We start from the raw sequence: 24,231 nt of genomic DNA, 5'->3' as shown, positions 1-24,231 counted from the left end.
TGGCTCCAGGGTTTCTGATAATAAATCAGCACTTAATCTTATTGGGTATCCCTTATATGTTATGCATTGCATTTCTCTTGCTGCTCTCAGAATTCTCTCTTTGTCTTTGGCCTTTGACATTCTGATGAGTATGTGTCTTGGAGTTGTTCTATTTGGATTTTTTTGGATGGGAGTACATTGTGCTTCTTGGACAGGGATATCTATGTCCTTCAATAGGGTTGGGAAATTTTCTACCATTATTTCTTCAAATATTCCTTCTGCACTTTTCCCCTTCTCTTCTCCTTCTGGGATCCCCATGATTTGTATGTTTGCATGCCGTTTGCTGTTATTTAGTTCCCTGAGACCTTGTTAAGTTTTTTCCATTCTTTTCTTCATCTCTCCTTTTGTATGTTCACTTTCAGAGGCCATTTCCTCAAGTTCACCAATCCTTTCTTCTGCTTCCTCAAATCTGCTATTATATGATTCCAATGTTTTTTTAATTCATTGATTGCACCTTTCATTCCCATAAGATCTACTATTTTTCTATGTATGCTTTCAAATTCTCCTTTGTGCTTATCTAATATCTTCTTAATATCTTTAATCTCTTTAACCTTCTCATTGAATTTATTAAGGAGACTTGTTTGAACATCCATAATTAGTTGTCTCAACTCCTTTATGTCATCTGGAGTCTTATCTTGTTCCTTTAACTGGGCCATGTCTTCCCGGTTCTTGGTATGGATTATAGTTTTTCTTTTGTTGTCCTGGCATCTGGCTTTCTAGATGTATTTATTCTGGGAACAGTTTCTCTCTTTCATTTAGGACTTTTTTGTCCTTTCTCCCTTGCTGGTTGTGTAGTAGAAGCCAAGGATGTAGTTGGTGCTGTAAGTTCTGGAGACTGCCTGCATTGCCCCAGGAACCAGTTAAGTTTCTCCCATCTTTCTCCTTTGCTAGAGGTAGGGACAGAGCACAGCTGTGTATAATAATCCAAGTTGTGGAGGTCAAGACCATCTGTAGTTGCCCAGAGAGACTGGTGAAGCTTCACACCCCATCCTCCCCTGCCTTGGGTGGGCTTTGAGCTGCAGGTGTGGGCAGCAATCTATGCTGTGCTGGTCCAAAACTATCTCAGTTGCCCAGGAAGAGTTCTGATTATTCAGTCTATTCTGGCTGAATGTGTCTGCAGTTACCCAGAAAGGTTGGTGCAGGTCCCACCAGCTTTCTCCCTGTCAGAGGTGGGGTGGAAGGCTAGGCAAGGGCTGCAGTCTGATCTGGGTGGAAAGAAGCTGGTTCCTTCTGTCACTGTGATTTTCAATCAGTCCTGCTTCCTTTCATATCAGGGGTGGCAGCTATAGGTCTCTTTTTGACTTGGACAGGTTCAAACTTTAGCTTTTCTTAGGGTTATATTTTAGCCAGCCAAATTTACTAATCAGTAGTGGAAGTGGGTGCCCAATCATCTCTTCCTTTCCCATTTTTAGGAAATGGAGCTTCCAATTCCAACCACAGAATATCTCCCCAAGGTGGCTTGCACCATCAGTGGGATATGGGCACCGGCCTCCATGGCGTGGAGTGATCTACTCATGAATCTTCTCTGCAGATGGGCCATTCTCCTCCTTTCATTCTTTAAAGGACATTGCAGGATGCTCTTCTGGTCTCCTGGAGCCTCCAAGCAGATGCTTTAGATAGCTCTGTGTGATTACTAACTGCTCTGTAGCATGAGTTAACTCTTGGAGCTCCTTACTCTGCAGTCATTTTCCTTGTTTTTTCTTTGTCTTTTAATTAATGAATTTAATACACCTATTTTTGAGATTACTGATATATTTAAACTTATTTATTCCATTTTATTTGGTGTTCTTCACTTAACATTTTCTCTTTTTGCATGGTTTCCCCTTTCTTGACTTGTTAAAGTGATAAACATGTCTATGCTTCCCTGTCCTTGTTTTCAACTCTGTTTATTTGCAATGAATAAATTACATATCTATTCTTTTCATGATTATCCTTAATGGTTTATCATGCTTATTTAACTATTGAGGAAATAAATGAAGAAAACCCAAATAAGAACAAAGGAAGGCTATTTATTTGGAGCTTTCTATAGTCAATCACTAGAACTTAAAAAAAAAAAAAAAATGAAGGCTTCATATATGCTCCAAATAGAGATTGCTGTCATGGGAAATTTAGAGGCAAGTCTGACCTGAAGCAGGGAATCTATGTAATTGGCTTGGGGAACACTGTTGACTTTTGTTGTTTGTTGGTTCAAAGCTGGAAATGGGGCAAAAAGAGGGAAACCTGGTAGTCATTGAACAAGTCCTAATCATTCTGGGTTAATAGCTGCAGAAGTTGTGGTTTACATTCCCCACCTGATTGCTATAAAGGTTGTGAGTTAGAATTTTATTATGATTTATGGTTTGACCATTGTCTGTTTGTATATTCAGTCTCTCACTGTAACTTTTTCTTATACTGTCTTAAATTATTTAGTATCTCTATCAAACTAACCATACCTTACTGACTTCTGATTTCATTTTTTCCCCTGAATTACAACCAATGATATGCCAAGAGTACAGTCTCTTACTCCTTATTCCTAGAAATGTATTTATTTTGCCCTTGTATTTGGATAACTTTCAGGCTAGATATAAATATCTTCATTGATTATCTTTCTCATAGGATGTTAAATATATTACCCATTGTCTCTTGCATCTATTGCTGTTTATAAGAAATCTCCTGTAGACCTTTGAAGAAATTTTGTCTCTTATGTATGGTACAACTGAAGTTTTCATAATTATCTTTTATCCTTTATGTTATTTAGTTTTACTTGGTATGGATATGATTTTATTTATCCTGAGCAAGGCTTGGTTTTCATTTTTTAATTGGATAGTTAATGTTTCTTTCAGTTTTGAAAAATCTTACTCATTATTTCATTAAATATTCATTCCCTATCATTTCCCACATATGGTTTTTGCTTTAGTTTCATAGGCTGCTCAGAACAGATACCATGAAATGGTTCAGTTTAACAATGTGAATTTATTAGCTTACAAGCTTACAATTTTGAGGCCATGAAACTGTCCAAATGAAGGCATTATAAAGGTGATGCTTTCTTCCTTAAGACCAGTTGTTAGCATTCCTTCCTTCCTCTGCCACATGACGAGACACATGGATGCATCTTCTGGTCACTCCCTTTTCCTCTGGATTTCATTGCTTTCAGTTTTTTGCTTCTGTGGTGTTCTCTCTTCACTCTCTCTGTATTTATTTCATATATAAAGTACTCCAGTAATAGGATTAAGACCCATCCTGAAAGAGGTGAGTTACACTTTAACTGAGGCAGTCTCCTCAAAATTCCTAATTACAGTGGATTTACACCCACAGGAAAGGATTAAATTTAAGAACATGTGTTTTTATTTTTTGTTATTTTTTCTTTTTGGGGGGAGGGGGACATACAGCTTCAAACCACAACAGTCCTTCTTGCCACTAAATTTATGGTGAGTCATCATAGAATTCTTTCTCTGGTTTTATGTCTGTCTATCTCTCTACCTGTCTCTCCCTCTCTTTTTCTATCTCTGGCTCTCTAGTGGTATTGTGAGGTACCTTCTCTCTGATCTCTATGCCCCCATTCCAAAATCAGGCCATATTTTAGAAATCTGAAGCATTATCCCATGGGGATATTTTACAGACCCAGGAACTCAGCTATGGGTAGTTTGTCTCAGTTTCTGGTTGACTGAGTCCTCCTATTGCCCAGAGTAAATTGATTCATACTAGGCAGGGTCTAGCACCAGGATTTTTTTTTTTTTTTTTCATTTTATCTTCAGGGTAGACATACCATTCCATCCATTCATTTCCAACAGTGAGTTTAGCACTTTTCAAAGTTGCTTTAGTTTGCTACAAAGCTGCTGGGAGCAATATACCAGGAATGGGTTGGTGTTTACAATAGGGATTTATTAAAGTTCTGAGGCCATGAAAGTGTCCAAATCAAAGTATCAGGGAAACTTTCTCTTCAAAGATCAGTTGCTGGCAATACTGGACTCCTGCCATGTGACAAGATACAATGGTGGCTATACTGGTCTGTTTTCTCCTCCAAGCTCACTTTCTTCTTGAGTTCAGCTGTGGGTGATCAGGCACATAGTAGGGCATAATGGCTGCATCAGGTTATCTCTCCCTTCTCCTGCAGCAATCATTGCAAGTTCTGTTTCAGGATCCTGCATCTGTGACTTTTCTCCCTCCCAGTTTCATTGATTTCAACTTCTGGAGACTTTTCTCTATTACTGCTGCTTTTTCCTGGGTCTGTAGTTTTTATTCCCCCATTTATAAAGGACTCCAGTATGAGGATTAAGACCCACCCTAGGCTAAGCCATAGTGAAATTATCTAATCCAATGGCCCTGAACTGATCTAATCAAATCAAAGATTCACTATGAGTTCAATTTAAGAACATAATTTTCTGGGGTCCACATAAAATACTCAAACTAACATATTTTACCCTCTGGGCCCCCAAAATACATGTTTTTCCATATGCAAAATGCATTTATTCCATTACAATATTTCAAAAGCCTTAAATCATTTCAGTAACAATGCTAAGTACAAAATCTCATCAAAATCGTTTATAGGCATGCTGTCTTGGAGCAAAATTCCCCTCAGACTGTGGACTTGTGAAACTTACAAAACAAGTTATCTGCTTCCAATATACAAAGGAGGGACAGTCATAGAATATATGTTCCCATTCTCACAGAGAAAAACTGGAAGTTAAACAGGGCTCACATGTTCCAAACAGTTCCAAGAAAGTCTGAGAGTCATCCATAGAATGATGTTTTCTTTTCCATGAGTCTTAGAACCTCAGCCCCACCCTTTTCACGTGCTTGCCCAACTACCATGTTCTTAACTTCACCCTCATCAAGCATCAGGGTGGCTTAGGAAGTATGGTGCATCCTGGATTATGACATTCAATTATTACAAAGAATAAACTTTAACCTGGCACTTCAGCTAAAGGTTCTTAACCTTTTTTTGTTCCATGGACCCCTTTACCAGTTAGGTAGAAATCATGGACCCCTTACTAAGTCCACACTATACTGTGTATCATTTAATAAATATATCACATCTGCGCCAACATGTCCCCACAAGAGTAATGTTTTTTGAATTTCAATTGAAGCTCACAGACCCCGTGTTAAGAACCCCTGAGCTAAACTTTCAAAAGGCTATTCTATTACTTTACCAGGCCAGCAGCTTCTGTATGATATGACCAGTGGATCCCATGAACACATAGCCAATGATTTACCTTCTTTGCTATCAAGTGGGTCCCTTAGTCTGATGTGGTATTATTTGGGATAACTTTCTGGTGAATCAAATGCTCTGTTAGTCCTTGGACAGGGGTGCTGAATGAGGCCTCTATAGGTAGGAAAGGCAAAATTGTACCCGTAATATGTATCAATTTAGGATAACATGAATTATTGCATTTTATAGGGCTTAAAGGGCCAAATATAGCCAACTTGCCATCAAGTGTCTGGCTTGTCTCTGTCGGTACTGGTGCTATATCAGAAACTCAACCTGATATTTGTTGCTGGGAGATTGACATTCCATAGCAGCAGGAACTTCCACCTTTGGTGGAAGGAAGCCAACATTTTTGGCTACTCGATCCATGGGACCATTTTGCCAGTGGCTGATAGAGAAAAACTAGAAAAACTCCTGACTTCTGGGGGAATGAGAGCTTCAGCAGCCCTTTAGGGGGAGCCCTTTGGTGCACCACAACATTAAGTATTTGAGGAATGCTGGAAAAACTTTCTTGTAAAGCGGTAATGGCTTTCTACAATGGAAGATGATGAGTTCCACTCCTAGATCTGTCCCTGATAATTGTCAATGATGTAAACATGTGCAATTAGTTCATCTCAGCATCTCACTTGTTACTTTCCATATTGCCAGATCAGTCTTAAAATATATTATTTTTCTAGCAATGCTATGTTGCTCCATATAGGTTATTCTTAATTTATGACACATTTAAAAACAAGCTAAACTTTTAGAATTCATCTGAATACCCTTTGAAATTTATGATTTCACTAAAATTATATAACATTCATTTGAAATAGTTTGATATATTAATTGATTTTTACAAACGGAAAGAAATCATACCATCTCTCTCAGTATGTTGAAAGACATGTTAAATGAAATGCTTTAATCTCCTGGCACAACAATCAAAACTATGATGAAATAGGCATATTATGGTAATAATCATAAATGTTAATGATTTCCACAGTTGTAAAAAAATTAAAATTACTACTTTAGTATTAAGCATCTGTGGCAGTTTGAAATAATTTTATGAATCCCAAAAGAGAAAGATTATGCTTGTAAACTAATCTATTCTTCTGGGTGAGATATCATTTCAATGCAATCAATTCAGTTGAGGAACCTTTGGTTAGATTACTTGATAAGATTGCTGTAGGGTTTTTTATTGGACTACATCAGTGAGAAGTGACTCAGGTTGAGACTTGCCCCCTATTGGGTATGATATAAATGGACACTCACCCAGATAGACATAGGAAGAAAGAGCATTATCATTTTTGATCCTTCCATGTGACAGAAAGGAAGGAGAAGACTCAAACAGCTGAAGCTCTGGGGAAAGATGAGCCATTTGCCTGACAACTTACAACTGAACTTGGGAAGAGAGTGAACCAGCCAAGATGGATATAAGAAGCCCTAAGAGACAAGCCCTATGCCAGCTTGCAGCTCAAATTGGTAAGAAAGTAAAGAAGCTGAGCCTGAGAGAGGAAGCCCGGAGAGGAAAGAGATACTAGGCAGAGATTTCACATGTGGCAGATGACTTTGGCAAGAAAGCACCTCTTATCATCCCTTGAGTTGCACTTTTCATGGCCTTAGAACTGTAAGCTTTTACCCCAAATGAATTCCCATTATAAAAACCAACAGATATCTGGTCCTTTGCATTGGCAGTCCTTTGGCAAACTAAAACAGCATCTATAAAACACTCCTCCCTTTTGAGGCTCTTAGAAGGGCTATGATAGTATTTAGCATTATCATATGTATCTGGTACAAAGGGGGTTGCTTCAAAAAGTAATCTATTGGAAGAAGCAAATGATTAAAATTTTTTTAGAAGAACCCAAGATAAATGTAACAGACCTATGATTAGCTGGTACAGACCAGAAGTTCCCTAGCAGGGCAGTGGAATACAGGTTTGGGCTAGGTGTTCCAGATTCCACAAGTCTGTGAACAAGAATGTTGGGGGATCCTGGGGGATCTTTCATCCTGCCTCAGAGAAAGGGCCAATATCAGAGGTACAAAGGGATAAAAAATAGGAGTTACAACATGTGAGATAAACTGTGAATAGAAGAATGAGGGATTGTGGAAGGGTTAAGTGAGGGTTTATCAGAGCTGATCCAGAGCTGGGAACTGGGGATAGGTTGGAGTAGCAACCTTGCAATGTGATCTCAAGACCCCCTATTCAACCAAGAGAAAGGGCAAATGGGCAGAGAAGGGCATTCACATGGCATGAGTTCCCACCAGATTTGTTTGTTGTACATACTGTTTTCTGAGACTAAAAGGTCAATGCAGTGTTTCCAGTCAATGTCCAGTGAGTGTGGCATAGATGTGCAGTCCCTGCCAAACCTAAGTTATTTTTCACATTGTGGGTAAGATATGTCCCATACCCTGCAAAAGATTTGCCTAGGAAGTAAAGGTAGAACTAAGACACACACACCATACACACAAGTGCAATCATACATATACCTCCCAAAGACACTCATGCTCAGAAAGAGAGAGTACATTCTAAACCTATAAAGGGTAGAAGAAGTATTTTCTTGACCGCATCACAATTTGCAAAGACCCTCTCTCCAGTGACAGAACTTCATTTTCGCAGTCAGAACTGAAGAATATCAGTTCCTTTCCTTTATCATCGAGTTCAGATTAAAATCTTCAGTCTATCCAGAATAGGAAGGGAGCTTAAAACTGAGAAGGTTATAGTCCACTTTTTCCATTAAAAAGACAGGACCAGAACTTTTCAATTGCTTTTTATGCATGTCAAATTGAAATCCTGGCTCAGGACACTCATCTTCCTGTCTGAGGGAAGATGAGAGAGAAGAAGGGGAGATTTTAATTCTACTTATTATTTTAGTTACATTAGATTAGAGCAAGGATTCAAGGACCTGTTACATTACCATGATAGCTTAAGCAAGTATATATGATATACCTGACAGTTCCTTTCTGATTTACATGTGTTCAATAATTACCAAAATGTTCTATAATCTACTGCACATAAATTGCTTCACCCAGTCCATTCATTTTTCCCTGCTACAAGCAGTGATTGAATGTACTGCATTCCAGGAATGTGCTAGGGGGTTAAGGTTACAAAAACATGTCAGATGTATGTTTGCCCTCAAGGAATATTCTAATAAGGGATATAGGCATGTAACTAATGATGATAACGTCAGAAGTGTTATGATTAGAATATGATGTGGAGGGTATAACATTACAGAAAAGAGGTATCTAAATAAGATGAGAGATTTAAGGAAACTTTTCTGAACAGATGAAATAATTCAACTACACATAATAAATGAAGAAAATAATGGGAAATATATAATACAAATATATATAAAATTAAGTAATTAGAGGTTAAGGAATGTTGGGGAAATGAAGGACTTCTCTTCCAAATATCACTAAGTCATGAATAACACTATTTTGTTTTATAAAGGTTATTCAAACATGATTATTAAAATTGATCTATTTAAGGTTAGTGGAGGGATTGCTAATTGTCCCTAGTATACTTTATCTTTTGCCTTTGAAGGGAACCCCAATTTTTAGTTATGCACAGGTCACATAGCATAAATCTTGCAGCTAGGACTGGCCTATGATTAAGTCCTGGCCCAGAGGGTGCACGTGGGAGAAATGTCCTTAAAGAAAAGCAAGGTGCTTTTCTTGATCTCATCTTCCTTCTAGCTGTCAGGAATGTGAACATGGTAGCCAGAGCTGGGGTGAACTTCTTGGACAATACAGTGAAAACTGCAAGCTGAGGATGGCAGAGAAAGACATAGGAGGAACCCGGGTCCCTGGCACTATGGAGTATCCTCAGTCCACCCTGCATTAGGTATCCTGACTTCTTTTACCAGATAGAAATAAATGTGTATTTTTGGGTTTTTCTATTACTTGGAGCAAAACAATAGTAATGGATGAAGTTTTATTCTTATCTCTTTCACTTAAAAGAAATCTTCTTTTATAAGTGAATGAAAGAGAGAGAAAAAAAGAAAGGGAGAGAAGAAAGGAAGGGAGGGAGGGAAGGAGAGATGAAGGAAGGAGGCAGGGAGGAAGGAGGAAAACAGTTGGCATTTATAGACCTCCCTGGCTGACACTTTACCTGGTTGTGTATCTCATCAAAGCTTCCCAGCAGTCTATGAAGCTGGTACTGTGATTATCTGCTCCAGGTTATAGAGAGAAGGCTCAAGGTGTTAGAGGTTGTAGGGACAGAGTCAGTTTAAATAGTGTTTGGCTCTTCCTGTCTAGGATGTTCTGCATGTCTAAGTAGATACAAACTTAGAAGAAGGATATTATTTTTTCCATGCAAATCATTAACCATGAATTGTAAAATTTAATAACCCACTCAGAGTCTCCAAGATAGATTTTCTACATTTGTCAGTAATTATAAGAAAGGCAATACATCTCAATAAGCATAAGAAAACAAAGAATTTTTGTTTTTTTGTATGTTATAGTAATTTTGCTCATGAAATAAAAGTGAACAGAGTTCATGTTTAACAGCACACAAAAACAGATAAACTTGTGAACATATAATTTAAAGAATGATTTTTAAAATTGCATTTTAAATGGTCACATGTCCAGTTACATATAATTCTACCATATCTGTATGTTGTTTTTTTTTTAATAATTTTTTTTAAAGACAGTACCGAGGACTGGACCCAGAATCTCATACATGGCAAGCAGGCACTCAATCACTGAACTACATCCTCTCCCAGTGAGAGTGTTTTTGTTTGTTTGTTTGTTTGTTTTTAGGAGGTACTGGGGATCAAACCTGGTACCTTGTGCCTGGGAAGCAGGCACTCAACCACTTGAGCTATACCTACTCCCCACATTCCTTTATGTTTTTCAACTTGCATAAGATTGTTTTTCTTATAAAATCAGCAGATGATCAGATATTTTCACAACTGGAATGAACCCTAAAGAAAACCTAATTAATGCCTTTAATTTATTGATAAGGATACTATTGCTCAGTATGGGAGCCCTATATGATGATATGCATGTTTTTTTGTAAGTTCATGAATTCTACTATATACTTTTTGTTAATGTATCTTCGTGTATGAATAATATCTTCAATAAAATTTTATATAAAAAAGAAGTTATTGCTTAGAAAATTAAGAAAGTTACTACACATTGTAACCAGTTAATTACAGGTAGTTTTGGAGTTCGATTTAGTTCTCCTAATCATGAATCTAGTAACAGGTTCACAAGAACTCACACATGAAGATCATCTTCCTATTCCATTTGATGAAAAATAGGCAGCAGTTTTAAGTGGGGCTAGGTAACACTCCTGAAGCTGAAAAAGAATTAATGGGAGAAGTGGATGTGGCTCAAGCAACTGAGCTCCTGCCGACCATGTGGGAGGTCCTGGGTCCAGTTCCCGGGGCCTCCTGGAGAAGGTGAACAAGCACGACAGGCAGGTGCGGTGAGCTGACATGACAAGATGACGCCACTAAGAGACACAAAGAGGAAAGGCAATAAGAGTCACAACAAACCAGAGAGCTGAGATGGCTCAAGTGATTGAGTGACTCTCTCCCACATGGGAGGTCTCAGGTTTGATTCCTGGTACCTCCTAAAGAAAAGGGAAGATAAGAAGACAGAGAGCTCAAACAATGAAGGGGGATGTATAAAAAATAAAATAGAAAAAAAAAAAAGAATTTATGATTAGTATACAGATTGAGGTGCCCAAGATGGCCATTATTTGACGCACTTTAAAAGCAGTAACAGTTTTTTGTTTTGTTTTGTTTTTTGTTTTTTACTTAGTGTATCAACTAGTTAAATGTTCTTAATTTAGGAATGACTATTGATAGAGTTAGGACCACCTGAAATTGCAAGTCTGAATGTTTACATGAACATTTTTCTGATCAGTCTGTCTCTAGTTTGAGTTAAATTTTCAAAGTTGTCAGTCATCTAAACAGACTGAGAACCAGTGCCCTCTTCTGAGACAATGCCCTGACTCCTTGGAGGCAGTTACCCTTCTCATCATCTAATGCACAGTCTTCTGCTCATACTCAGATTTTTTGTCTGCAGGTCAGATGTGTATTTTAAGTAGTCATTCTAAATTTGGAAAGAGAAAGCCTGATCTAGAGGAAGGGAAAAAAGAATGTTCACAGTTGCCCTGAGATAATTGCCCCATTCAGTAAAACCACAGACAATGCTATTTGTGAGTGGCTTGGATGAAGTAGTTGGGATGAGGAAGCTGTAGCTTTTAAGATGCAATGAAGCCCCAGCTCATATTGGAAATCCAAGAATAGGGCAAACAGTGTACCTCATGTCCCTGACCTCTATAACCTTTAGCAAAACAAAATGAATTGGCTTTTAAATAGCACACTCTATGATAAAACCATTATGAAAAATACTTGATTTTATAGGTATTTTCACATGAAATTATTCTTAAGGTATGTTGATGATTTTGAAACTGTTTGAAAGTCACAAGTGAAATAATTGTTCCTGAGACTGTCAAATACACTAGTCACGCCACACATCTCAAACACACTCTTAACTAACAACAATTCAGCACAGTTAGGAGCCTTCATCTAAAACAGTTTTAGTGTAAAATAAACATGGCGAATGAATTACACTCCTTCACTTGGAGAGGTCATGTTTGAGGTTCACTGCCAATGCAAGATGGGAAGGCCTGGTCTGTGCCCACCTGCTAAGAATTAAACAGAAAGCTGCAGTCTCTTGTGTAATCAATGCCTTGTCTTTAATAGGCTGCCCTAAATTCATCACCAAAAACTCTGACATGCTCATAAGTCATTTATTAATTTGTGTTAATTTGGACTCATGGAATTGATGTAACAAAAACAACAGCCCTCCAAAAAGGTGAGAAAATTCTCCAGCAAAATAGATGCAAGCATTGCTTTGGGAAATCGAATTTATGAAGCAGGTTTTATTGTGCTCTTCTCAGCACGGGTCTTAGTGTCTAAAGCCCCACCACATGTTGTAACAATAAAGATATTGCCTATCGACCAGCCCAAGCTGACAACCAGCAAATGTTGCCATGAGTTATTTCAGGCTGGGTTACCATCCTCTCCTTGGTAACCCATCAGTGTATATCTAAGCAGTAATGCTCAATAATGTTCAAGGTAGGAAAGCTGTGGAAATACACACTCAGGAACAAAGAAATAAAAAACTCAAAACAAATAAACAAATCAAAACAAAATAAAACCAAAACAGTAAATAGTGTTTACATGTGGAGAAACATCTGCCAGGAACAATAAAGTAGTTGTAAAAGCAAACATTTTTCTCAAGTGGGAAAAAATAAATACTGACACTTTTTAAAAGGACGTGAATAATTCTAGACAACACCATGTTCTTATTAAAACCTAACCTTACAAGTTAGATTGGACCATTCTTAAGGATGGATGGCATTCATCACCCTCTTCTTTGATGGAAGGTGTTGATACATTTTTGGTGGTAGCTTAGCTACATCATTCTTTAACTTCTTCAGAAGTATTATATGAAGACCATTTGAACTTAGTGATTTATGGCCACTTAATTTCTCATATTTTTTCAATCAGGTCTTTGTCTTGAGTTCTCTGACAGTTCTTCACCTTTCTCTCTGTACAAAGTAACTCCAGGGTAGATAACTTCTCTATCATTCTTGAGACAAAGCCAGAGACAAAGTCCCATTCAATTCCTTTGCATTCTTTGCAATCTCTTTGGATTGCTTCATTTGCAACATAGTAGTATAACAGACCGAATCAATCTCCAGTAGATTTTGCATTTCTAATGCAGTTATCTCAAGTGGATTGTTTTATTATACATTTGGGGAAATTTTGATTTTTTAAAAATTATCTGTGGTAAGTAACACAAACTGATCACCCCTCTTCCATATTTCCCAATCCCCAACATCTTACCTTCCTTTTATTTTACTTTTCTCAGTGTTCCTAAGTCTCTGATAGTATCTCCTTAAACAGCTTCCATACTATTATTTCTATGAATTTTAATCTCCTACCTTTTCCTTTTGGGGCTTTTCTACCTAATCTCATTTTTTCTTAACCTTTACTTTTGAAAATCTGAGTATCTAAATGTGTTCCTTTGATATAATGTTGCCTATGAAAATGTTAAACTTGATTATGTCATAACTACTGCTAATTTTTAATTCATCTGTTTTTACTCTCAATCCTATGAGGAGTGACAGAACCTACACCTACATTCTACAAGTCATCAAACACTGTGCCTGTAAAAAAGATCTCTTTATTATCCAACAGTAAGACAAACTTCAAGACTTAACTTTTTAGTAATGGACAAAGCTCAGCATTGGTAGTACCACCTCTTAAAATCTGCCATACTGTCAAAGTAGCCAGAATAGCAAGCTCCCTGCCCACCATCCCTGCTCCCCTCACTGGCTGGGCTGACCCACACACTATATAACCGGGATCTGCTGTAATGCAAAGCGTATGCCCTCTATTTCAATATGATAAATCAATCACAATGAAACATAGGTTTCTTATTAACATATGTCAATCACCTTTTGGTAATCTACCAACATTTATGTATAGTAACCATAGTTTATCCCTCTTTATATAAATAAAACAATATGTTTCTCTCACTTTTCTAATCATTTCAATATAACGCCTAGTGTCAGACAAACCAAACTGAGCAGTGGTGAACTTATTTTTACTCCTTCCAGATTGAATAAATCTAACTGAATAGTTTTGTATTACTGCACATTCTCTTTTGCCATAAACCATGGAAGAACCACTGAATTCCTAGCGTAAGTGAAAAACATACAAATCTTACAGCAAAACCTTAAAGTAACTTTGTTTTTAAAAAATCATAAATTTAGCACATACTTTTCTGTAACTAGGGAAATTTTCTCTGAACTTGGATCTCAGAACACCTTATAATTATCTATTTCTTACACGGATCTTTCAGATCTCCAGATCATTTACAGACCTCATTATCAATATTTCTTAAGCATCTGTAAAATACAGAGAGCACACCTGACTCTGTAACTATCTGGTTACATTTGTTCTTAAATTCAGATTCTGAGTATACTATCCTTGGAAGGGACTTGGCCTGTTTATAAATTCACAGAATAGACAAAATTCAGTAGAGTATGTCAATTTTAAATAATGAGCCAGGCAAATATGTTTGGTGGACATAGAAGAGAGAAATTTATATTAAGGATTTGAAGGATTATTATTTTTAAATTAAAGTGTGAAACCTTCTCTAGTTGTTAGGTGAATATCAGTTTATTCCTCAGTTCTCCCATAAAATCTGTTATATATCTAAATTAATAGCACTTTATCCCACTGTTGTGATCATTGATCTGTAGGCATGTCTTTCCCATTAAACTGAACTCTTAGAGGGTTAGGACCATGTGCAGCTTCTTTCATCGTAGAATTTTATGATACTGCATGATACCTAGGACATATTCTTAAAATGTCTTCAAAGATTGATAAAACTAGATTTACCATAATATTTTAGCATTTTAACTAGATTGTCCTATCAAGTATGTTTTTCACTCAAAATAGGTAGTGGTACCTAAGCAAGAACAGTCCAACAGACTGGAATCTAACCATATCTTTTCTCAATGTCATCACTAACAAGGAGATGTATTGTCTTTTCTTTAACTGGTCCTTGGAGGACCAAAAGTACTTATGATAAAGCAGACTGAAAAATGAGAGTGAAGAGATAGAAAGCAGTCCCTAACCTCTCTGAACTGGATCTCTGTAGATTCTTTTTTGTTGCCTGTTCCTCAGAACTTAGTGTTAAGAGAAGGTATAATAACAATGCCATTTGTTAACCTCTTTTCTAGGCCCAGAGAGCCCAGCCTGGCCAGTGGTGGAAGTAACCAGACCAAAAACATACATCTTAATGTGAAACAGACTTGGCAGGGATATACCACTGTATCTTGCCAGGCATTCAAGCCTTCCAGATACTCTGCTGTCTTTTGATGATCCAGCTATAAATTCTTTCAGTCTCTGAGTCTGAGCCCAACGCTTCTCTCACTCCTCCTGCTGACCTCCAGTGTGTCTCATCTGCATGGCTCAGTCTGACATAAGCTACCATGGTTCAGCCTCACTTTCATTTTGCTGCATGTGTTTCATTATATAACCCTGATCTCTGGGTTTCCAAGCACAGCCTGGTAATTTGACACCTGTTACTGATACATAATTCAGTTGTATTTTTTCTGACTCTGGATCTTAACCCACCTATAATTATATAAGACATAACTGTTCACTATCAGTGTGGAAGGACGTATTCCTGATCTCAGTCTCCAGATGTTTGTAGAGGCCCTGCATTTCATCTGGGACAATGGGCTCCCCCAGGCAACCGTGCTATTGACATGAATTGCTATTGGCAAGGTCCTGTGTATCCACCAAGTGGGAAGAAATAAAGCATTCACAAATACAATATTTCTCAATCTCATTAGCTTACATCACGTTTTGTTACATTCATGTAGTAGAGTTAAATAAGGTTGCTTCATACGGAAACTATTCCTAGCAATTATCAGCAATTTTTCATGGGATTTGTTTAAATTATTAAAAAAAAAAGACCTGTATGTTGGGTTTTCACTATTATTTTCCATAAAGTGAAAATTATTTGATATATCTAAAGCAGCGATTACAAATTGAAATACTCCTGATTTACTATGGTTTATGGTTGTGTTTTGTTGGGCCAAAAAAATGTTTGCATTTGTTGTCAAGATTTTAAAAGGAGTATTTCTCCATGCCACCTAGCTCCTTTCATATACACACAAACCCTGCATTTCCAGGTTCTCTTGGAAAAAAACCCAGAAAGTCTGACATTTTTACTTTTCCACATACCTGGAATTGAGTTCTAGCTGTTACCTTCAGACGAAGCACAGCAGTTTTAGTTAGTCACAGTCCCACCACACCCTAATATCCTACCAGTTTTTTTTTTCACTTGTTAGAGGTAGCTTTGGCTCTGGTACGAATTTTTAAACAAGCTATAATAAGCTTGGTGCTTCATGCAAATTGTTTTATGCTTTAAATTCTAAGTCCTACTAAAAACTTTTTTTCATGGTTGAAATGTGTTTATTGCCAGGTGTAATTTCCACATGACCTGACTTGCTGGATACAGTTACATGTGTCCCAAACTTTAAGCTTTCCAAAAGTGCATAACTTTGACCCTGTGCATTTAGGCTTTTTGTTCAATAAGGAAAACCATCAATTAAATTATGTTGTTTGATACCAAAAGTGCTTTGATCTTTTTAAGAGTATTTATTACAAAGGAAAACAGGGTGAGAGTCCTCTGACAGACATGAGGCTTTATATGAAAACCTCAAATGTCTGTGACTTGAAACCATTGGCACAAAATGTTTCAAAACTGGTTCACTTCATCTCTCCAGATTTAATTTTCAGTTTTTACACTTACAGCTCTGTATGTGTGGATGAACATCAGCCTCTGTGGGTCTCAATTTTTAAAATCATATTATCTCTGACATCCCATATATGATCTCTAAAGTGCCTGTGAGTGCTTTTTAAAAAATTCGGTAAAGCTCCTTAATTTTAGCACATTAGAAATTCATGGCTGCAACCCCATATTTTATAGCAAAACAATTTTGTAAAAGAATTTTAAATTTTTGAACCCATTGTTGTTTGGTAGTTGAAAGATGAATTATTCTTTAAAAGAACTTCCCATATTTATCAGAATATATTAAATTTCACTTTGGAATTTTTATTCCAATTACTTAAAGGTCTAATGTTTTTAAAAATGCACTATAGTTCTCCAACACCTCCCTTCTTTCTGTCTTATCTTGAAAATGATTTTTTTCCCCCTCTCCTGAGGAAATCTTAGGTTGTGGAGGTACAGAACAAAACGTCTCTTTCAAGGCTGGTAAACTGGTAATCTATTTTTCCTCCTGTGACCCTCACTTACCTGATTATACTACAATCTTCTCAATAGGATAAACTAAAAATCTTGGAGACAGTTTAGCATCTTCTCCTTCCCCAATCCCAAAAAAGTCACCCAGTAAATCATTCATAACATCCTCTGCCCAGCCTATTGAAGTCACCTAACAAACTCCCTGTCTAAGCCTCGTCCCCTTAAAACGCAGTCACGGTGTCTTCAGAGTGGTATTTCAGCAACATGCGTTTAATTTTTTCTTTCTTCATAAAACCATTGCCCTCTTCTTAGCAGTGGGAAGGCAGTACATTGTGATTAAGAGCTCGGGGCTTGAGAAAAGTGGCAAGGCAGGCTTATATTGTGGCTCTAATCACTGTTAGCTATGTATCTGAGTATGTCTGAAAGGTAGGATCCATTTGAAATATTGCTTTGAGGAAAAGATAATATAATTTTTAGATGTCATTGTAAAAGGTAAAACTAGAACCTACTGATGGGTATGATAGGGATATGTGCTTTAAATGCAAGGCACTAAAGAACTACCACTGAAGTTATCTCAAAAGTGGAATTTAACATTTTATGAAAAATGATATCTCCATCCCTAACTGTATTGGAGTAGAGACAAAGTGACCACAAACTGAAGGAAAGTCAAGCAATAGATAGGAAAGATTAGGAGATTGCTTGAGGAAGCAGTGAAGGATGTTTAAGATTCTCTGGTTTGGGTTTAATTGATAAATAAAATAACTTCTAGTTAGAGTATAGGACTACTTTATTATTCATATTATTAGAGAAGTTGTAGGTTTACAGAACAATCATGGATAAAATACAGAATTCCCATATGCCCTCCAATTATTAACACCTCACATTAGTGACACAATTGTTACAATTGATGAAAGCACATTTTTATAATTGTACTATTAACCATAGTCTAGGGTTTGTCTTAGGGTTCACTGTGTAGTGCAGTTTCATGGATTTTTTAAAAAAGTTTATTCTATTATCATATATATAATCTAATATGTCCCTTTTTATCCCCATTCAGATACATATTTCAGTGCTGTTAATTACATTCACAATGGACTACTTTTATTTATAGAACCGAAGTTCAGTTCACTGAATATTAAACTTTTATAACACACAAGTATACATTATAAAATAGTTCTTTTGAATTTAAAAGAATTATATTAAGAAACATATGAGCTAGCATTATCAAGTGGGTATTTTGAGAAAACGTAAGTACATTTTGTGAGAATATATATTTGCAAGTTTTATAATTCTGCCGATGTATCTATTGCTCTGTTTTCCTCATTTCTAAATCCTAACAAATTCAAGTAATAATTTTCTGCTTTGAAATGAATACATTATTTTCCAAAGGGAATTACACTGTTAATCTCAGAGTTTCTATAATGGTTCAGATATCAGTTACAAAAAAGTTTTATTTTGAAATAATAATGCTTTTTTTTCTGATTCTATTTTAACAAATATCATTTTTACCCTTGAAAACTTATTATTATTAATAAGCAATTCCTTTTTGTTCATATAAGTCTGTAAGCAAAGAGATAAATTACTGCAAACTCTGATGGCCTTTTTAAATGATGTGAATACTTGTCCATGGAATTAAATTAAGACCACCAACCAATTTCCTATAAGCCATCAAACAACATCATGTGTTAACAATTTTCGGTCACTTCTAATCTGTTTTAGATTCAAAATGGTAACCTAGAGGTGAAAGGTCTGATTTCCAAAAACTAATTTCACTGGGCCAACCAACCTTTTTAATTTTCTGAATTTAATTTGATTAAATCCTTAGAGTTTAATGGAATTATCAACATATCCACCTCCATTTCAAATAGCCCTTCCCTTATTCATATTAGAATAATTTTTAAAATGCTTATCTAGGTATTTATAAAGAAAATTAAAGAGAACCTAATGTTGTAAATAATATACTTCATTATTCAGAGTAGAAATGAAACTACATCATAGGATTTACAGGGGGTGATAATTCTTTGCAGGGAAAATAAACAAACATTTTGTTATTTTTTTCTTGGAGTTTCTATATGAAATGTCACTAGTTAAATATTTATTTCATAGTAGCATTACTTCTTGATCTGAGTTTTATTATATTTGTATTGTGATAATTTTCTCTCAAAATGAGGGAAATATTTAGCACTAAATAGTTCATATTTATAGTTCATAGTATATATTCACTTATAAATATAAAATTAGCCCAAAATGAATACTTCTTTATTCTAGACCTTCATATATTGATAATATTTTGAACTTAGATTCTAAAATGTGAGGAGAAGTTTGTGGCTACATTACAGGTTTCATACTTTAAATATTCTTAATAAGTGTTTTCAGGTTATTTTAAGTTATAAAACATAATTTTGTGAAGACTTAAAGGATTCAGCTTAGATTTTGACTTTTAATCCCTTTTTGTCCAACTTGTGGGGGGGGGAATATTTCACAATGTTGTTATTGTCATTATTGTAGTTAATAATTATTATACAGATTTACTTTCTCTCATTAGATTTAGTAAGAAATGATGATGAAAAGCCAGAAATGATGAACACTGGGAATTAAAATTGGTAATATGGGCTACTGTGTGTTAAATATATCATCTATGTACTATATTAAACAAAATATATATTAATAGATTGTTAATTTGATATATAGTACCATACAGTGGAACCAAATGGCTACTGAAAGTTTAGACTCAAAAGTGAACTATTTACATGACTCATTTCTACTTTTGAAATGGTGTTTTGTATATATTGAGAATAATTCACTCAATGTAGCTCAATTAAATATAACTGTATTCTAATATTACATATATGAATATATAAGTGGCCCTTACACATGAAAATATGCACTTATAATTTACTGATTATCTATAAAAACATGTATTCAATAATAGCCACTATTTTAAATTCCAAGTACCATGTACTTGATAAGTACTTTTTATTATAAGTAACAAGAACTTGAGTAGCAAATGTTTATGTGTTATTCCAACCCCTAAACTTCAGGTTCCCCTAGGATGTGAACGATGGAAGCATAATAACCCTCTTGAAGAATGACTGATGAATGGAATGTCCACACATTGCAAACTACTGTGTTTTGGCTGCCTTTTTCTGGTTAATCTCCTTTAATGTGGTTAGCCAATAATTGGAAAGTATCCTGCTCACTTCTAATCACTATACAGTTCCTTTGATGACCTTAAAGATGAACAATTTTCTAAATACTAAATGTAGTGTTTTATTAGTATATCATGTATCATGAAGTTCTCACAACTAATGAAATACTTTACTCATGCTCTTTGATCCTAACTAAGAAACAAAATAATCTAGTAAGGAAATATAAAAAAACAATGTATCAAAATAAGATCTATAAAAAATAATATGAATAAGTAAAGAAAGAATACTTAGTCAAAGAATTGTGGAACGAATTGGCAAATGAGCTTGAAACTTTAGGTAATAGCAAAGAAAACAAAATGGAAAAGGTAAAGGTAAAATGACTATCATGTTTATATTAAATGGCTTTAGTGATAGAGCTGAAATTGAGGGGAGATATTAAGTTTTATGATTAATTGTACAAAGCATAAAAGATACAACATCTCCATGAATAATAGAGTGGAGAAAGAAAAGTGGTATAATTTTATGCACGAATTGTTTATTATTCAAATACTGCTTATTGTAGGACTACTGTATTCCACATATTGTTATAGATTCTTGGAATAAAATGGTGAATAAAACAAAGCCCACACCCTCAGGAGTTTATATTTTAGTAGTGAGAAAAGCAATCAGCAAATAAACAAAGAGAAAATCAAATGATGTCAGATAAAGACTAGTACTTCAAGGACATTTAAATAAAGTAAGAAAACATGATGTGATTTGCGGAGGGTCAGAATGGCAGGGAGTGTTGGCAGCTATTTGACAATGATGGCCAGGGAAGTTCTTTCCAAAGATGTAATATCTGAGCACAGACAAAAATCATGACAAGGAGCTAGTAACGTGACAATCTTAGGAAAGAATGTGCTAGTCAGAAAGGACTATCTTGCCGTGTACCCAGTTTCTGAAATTTGAAAATCAATAAGGCTCAGAATGAACTTCATTTAGATTTACTATGGTTCTCATCCAGAGGATTAAACATTATTTTGAGCATTTTACAAAGGAACAGAACCAGAGAAATAATGTCGTGTAACCATCAGTTTAAGAACACACATATAAAAGGCTTAAGATAATGAAGTAAATTCTTAGTCCTAGATATTATGCTGTAATGCACAGAAGACTGATAAGTTAGATACGTTTCCTAGACTTTTCTTTTGTCAGATGCCAAGCAGTGATACCCTTAAAACAAAATTGAAATAAAACCTTGTAAATGCCATTCACTTTATGTAGAAAGGACCAAGTTTCCTCCCAAAGAACCCCACCTTTTCCATGTTGAATAATAATAGTAGTTATAATAATGGTTTCCAACCTAGAGGAAGAGACAAATAAAATAGAGTTACAATGATATGTGCCAAATGCAATGATAGGAAATATGCACACGTTACTGGGAAAGCGTATAGTAGGGTTCCTACTCACCCTCAGGGGTGATGCCTGAAGGCATCAGTGAGAAAATGATATTTGATCAATGATGGTTTGTTGAGGTTTTCAGGCTAAATATGAGGAGGATGGTACAAATAGGGAAGAAGAACAGGGGTATGACTGGAGAAATATTTAGTGGAAAATTTCACAGGGCTTTTTGAATACCTATCAGTAATGAGGGAAAGGGACAAATTAATGACTCCCAGATTTTAAGTATGGGGACCACCAATTTAGATGGCCCATATAGGACTAGAAAAACATTTAAGAAGAGGAGGGGCAAAGAGTTGGGCTTGCAGCCCAAGGCCTGTTCAAATAATGTTACATTTAATTACCCCGCATAAGTAGCTCAGTAAGGGGGCAAGGGGAGAAGGAGTTCATTTACATGCCCAACCTCTTCTGAGTTTCTCTTTAGTTACAAAGCTTTGTACACTAACAGGTTCAGAGTTCTTCTCTGTTAATATTTACCCAGTGTTGTTAACTGTGGTTTCATATGAGACTAAAGAATAACGGGACGAAATTACACCTTTTTATAAGTAAAGATATCCATGAGCCATTGACTATAGGGATCTGAAATTCAGGGGGAAAGCTATGAATGTGGAAGTCATCCCAACTGGAGTACGGGTGAAATCATGAATGTGGAGGAAATAAAACACAAAGAAGGTAAAGAATAAGAAGAGAAATTAACCAAGCAAAATTGACCCACAAAGAAGACTATGAAGCAGCAGTGAAAGAAGGGTAAAGAAAACCATGTGCATGCAGTAATTCAATCTATTATATTAATATAACAGAGCAAATCCTAGATAGTAAGCCAGCAATGTCCCAAATGTATTTAAGTCATGTACTCTTAATGTTTTTTAATCTTTCTAAATTTTTTATTTTTTATTTTTTAAAAAACTTTAAATTACATAAATGTTACATCAAAAATATAGTGAATTCCCATATACCCCAACCCTCCCCCTTTCACACTTGCCACCATTAACAACATCTCTCATTAGTGTGTGGTACATTTGTTACAATTGACGAACACATATTGAAGCATTGCTACTAACCATGGTCAATAGTTTACATTACAGTTTATACTTTGTACCACACAATTTTATAGGTTTTAACAAAATGTATAATGGCCTGTATCCATCATTGCAATGTCATGCAGGACAACTCCAATGTCCCCAAAATGCCCCAAGTTACACCTATTCTTCCCTCTCCCTCTCCTTACACCCTGTGGTGACCACTGCCTTTATATCAATGATACTAGTTCTTCCATTGCTAGAATAATAATAAGACTGCTTTAGTCCAAAGTTGCAATTTCCCCTAAATCTCCCCTTATGTTTGCTCATTCCTCAGTCCTGAGGATTTGGGGATGGTGATGCCCATTCTATTTCTGACTGAGAGGGGGTTTAGATCTAATGGGGCAGATGGATGGAACTGTCTTGCTTGCAGTTTTAGATACTGTTTTTTGGGATGAGTGTTGTTCATCATTACCCTTTTGTTAGTTGTGCTGGGTGAGTCCAGCGAATGGAGAGTACATGTTGCAACCTTGCTAAGTTTAAGGGCTCAAATGGTATCTGAACAGACTGAAGATTCAAGTCTATGGAATATATGTTTAACAAGTATACTGCTAATTATAGGTTGATACAGTTTGTTATTTAGTTATTCCAAGCGTGATGGTTAATTTCATGTATCAACTTGGCCAATAAAAAATCCAAATGCTCAAAATACTAATATCTTTTTATTTCACATTATACTTGAGTATCTTGAAAAGAATATTAATATATTTTAATTACAAATTATTAAAAACAACAATGTATATATCTACATTAGAAACTCTATCTCCACTTATGTTAGTAAGGACACTTTTGAATGTAAGTGATTACAAGTCAATTAAAATGAGGATTTATTGTTTCAGAAACAGAAAAATCCCAGCATTATTTAGACATAGGTGGATCCAGAAACTCAAATAATATAAACTGCCCTTTTTTGTGCCATCTCTCTGCTCAATTTTATGCTTTGATGGTTTTATACTCAAGAAGTTTCTTTGCCATCATCAGATATAGTTTATATTATACTTTTATCTAGCAATGCCAGAGGAAAGTGCATAGCATCTCTTTCCCAAGATTTCTATCAATCTTTAAAAGTAAAGTGACTGGGCCTTTTTTTCTTTAATAAGTACCATGAAATTGAAAGAGCAAAACCAGGTGTCTCTTGGCTCAACCAGGGAGGAGAAAGAACTGCCCTTCTTAAAGGAAAGGATACAAAGAAAGGTTGCCAGGGAGATAAAAACAACAGATATCCACTATACTGTGAAGCATATTTAAGGTAAAATAATCAAACATCAATAACAGAATATTTCACATGGTTTCTTCACTTATTTTGCCATGTAGAACAAATGTAAGGAAGTATAGTATCATTTTACTCCTGACAATTGTTTGAATAGTTCATTGTCCAAAGCTAAATAATTAAATATAACTATAATGTTTCTTTGCAAGTCATTCATTGAAACTAAAGAGTTTTAATGAAGGATTTGAATTGCTCTGTTTTGAATTTGTTAACTATTTGTTTAATCTGTCCTGCTAGAAGCCCTATAAATCCATCTTGGATAATTATGTGTGCCCTTTTTGCTTGCTG

Source organism: Dasypus novemcinctus, chromosome 5, assembly GCF_030445035.2.
Source record: "Dasypus novemcinctus isolate mDasNov1 chromosome 5, mDasNov1.1.hap2, whole genome shotgun sequence".
Taxonomy (NCBI): domain Eukaryota; kingdom Metazoa; phylum Chordata; class Mammalia; order Cingulata; family Dasypodidae; genus Dasypus; species Dasypus novemcinctus.
Note: the sequence above shows the minus strand (reverse complement) of the source record.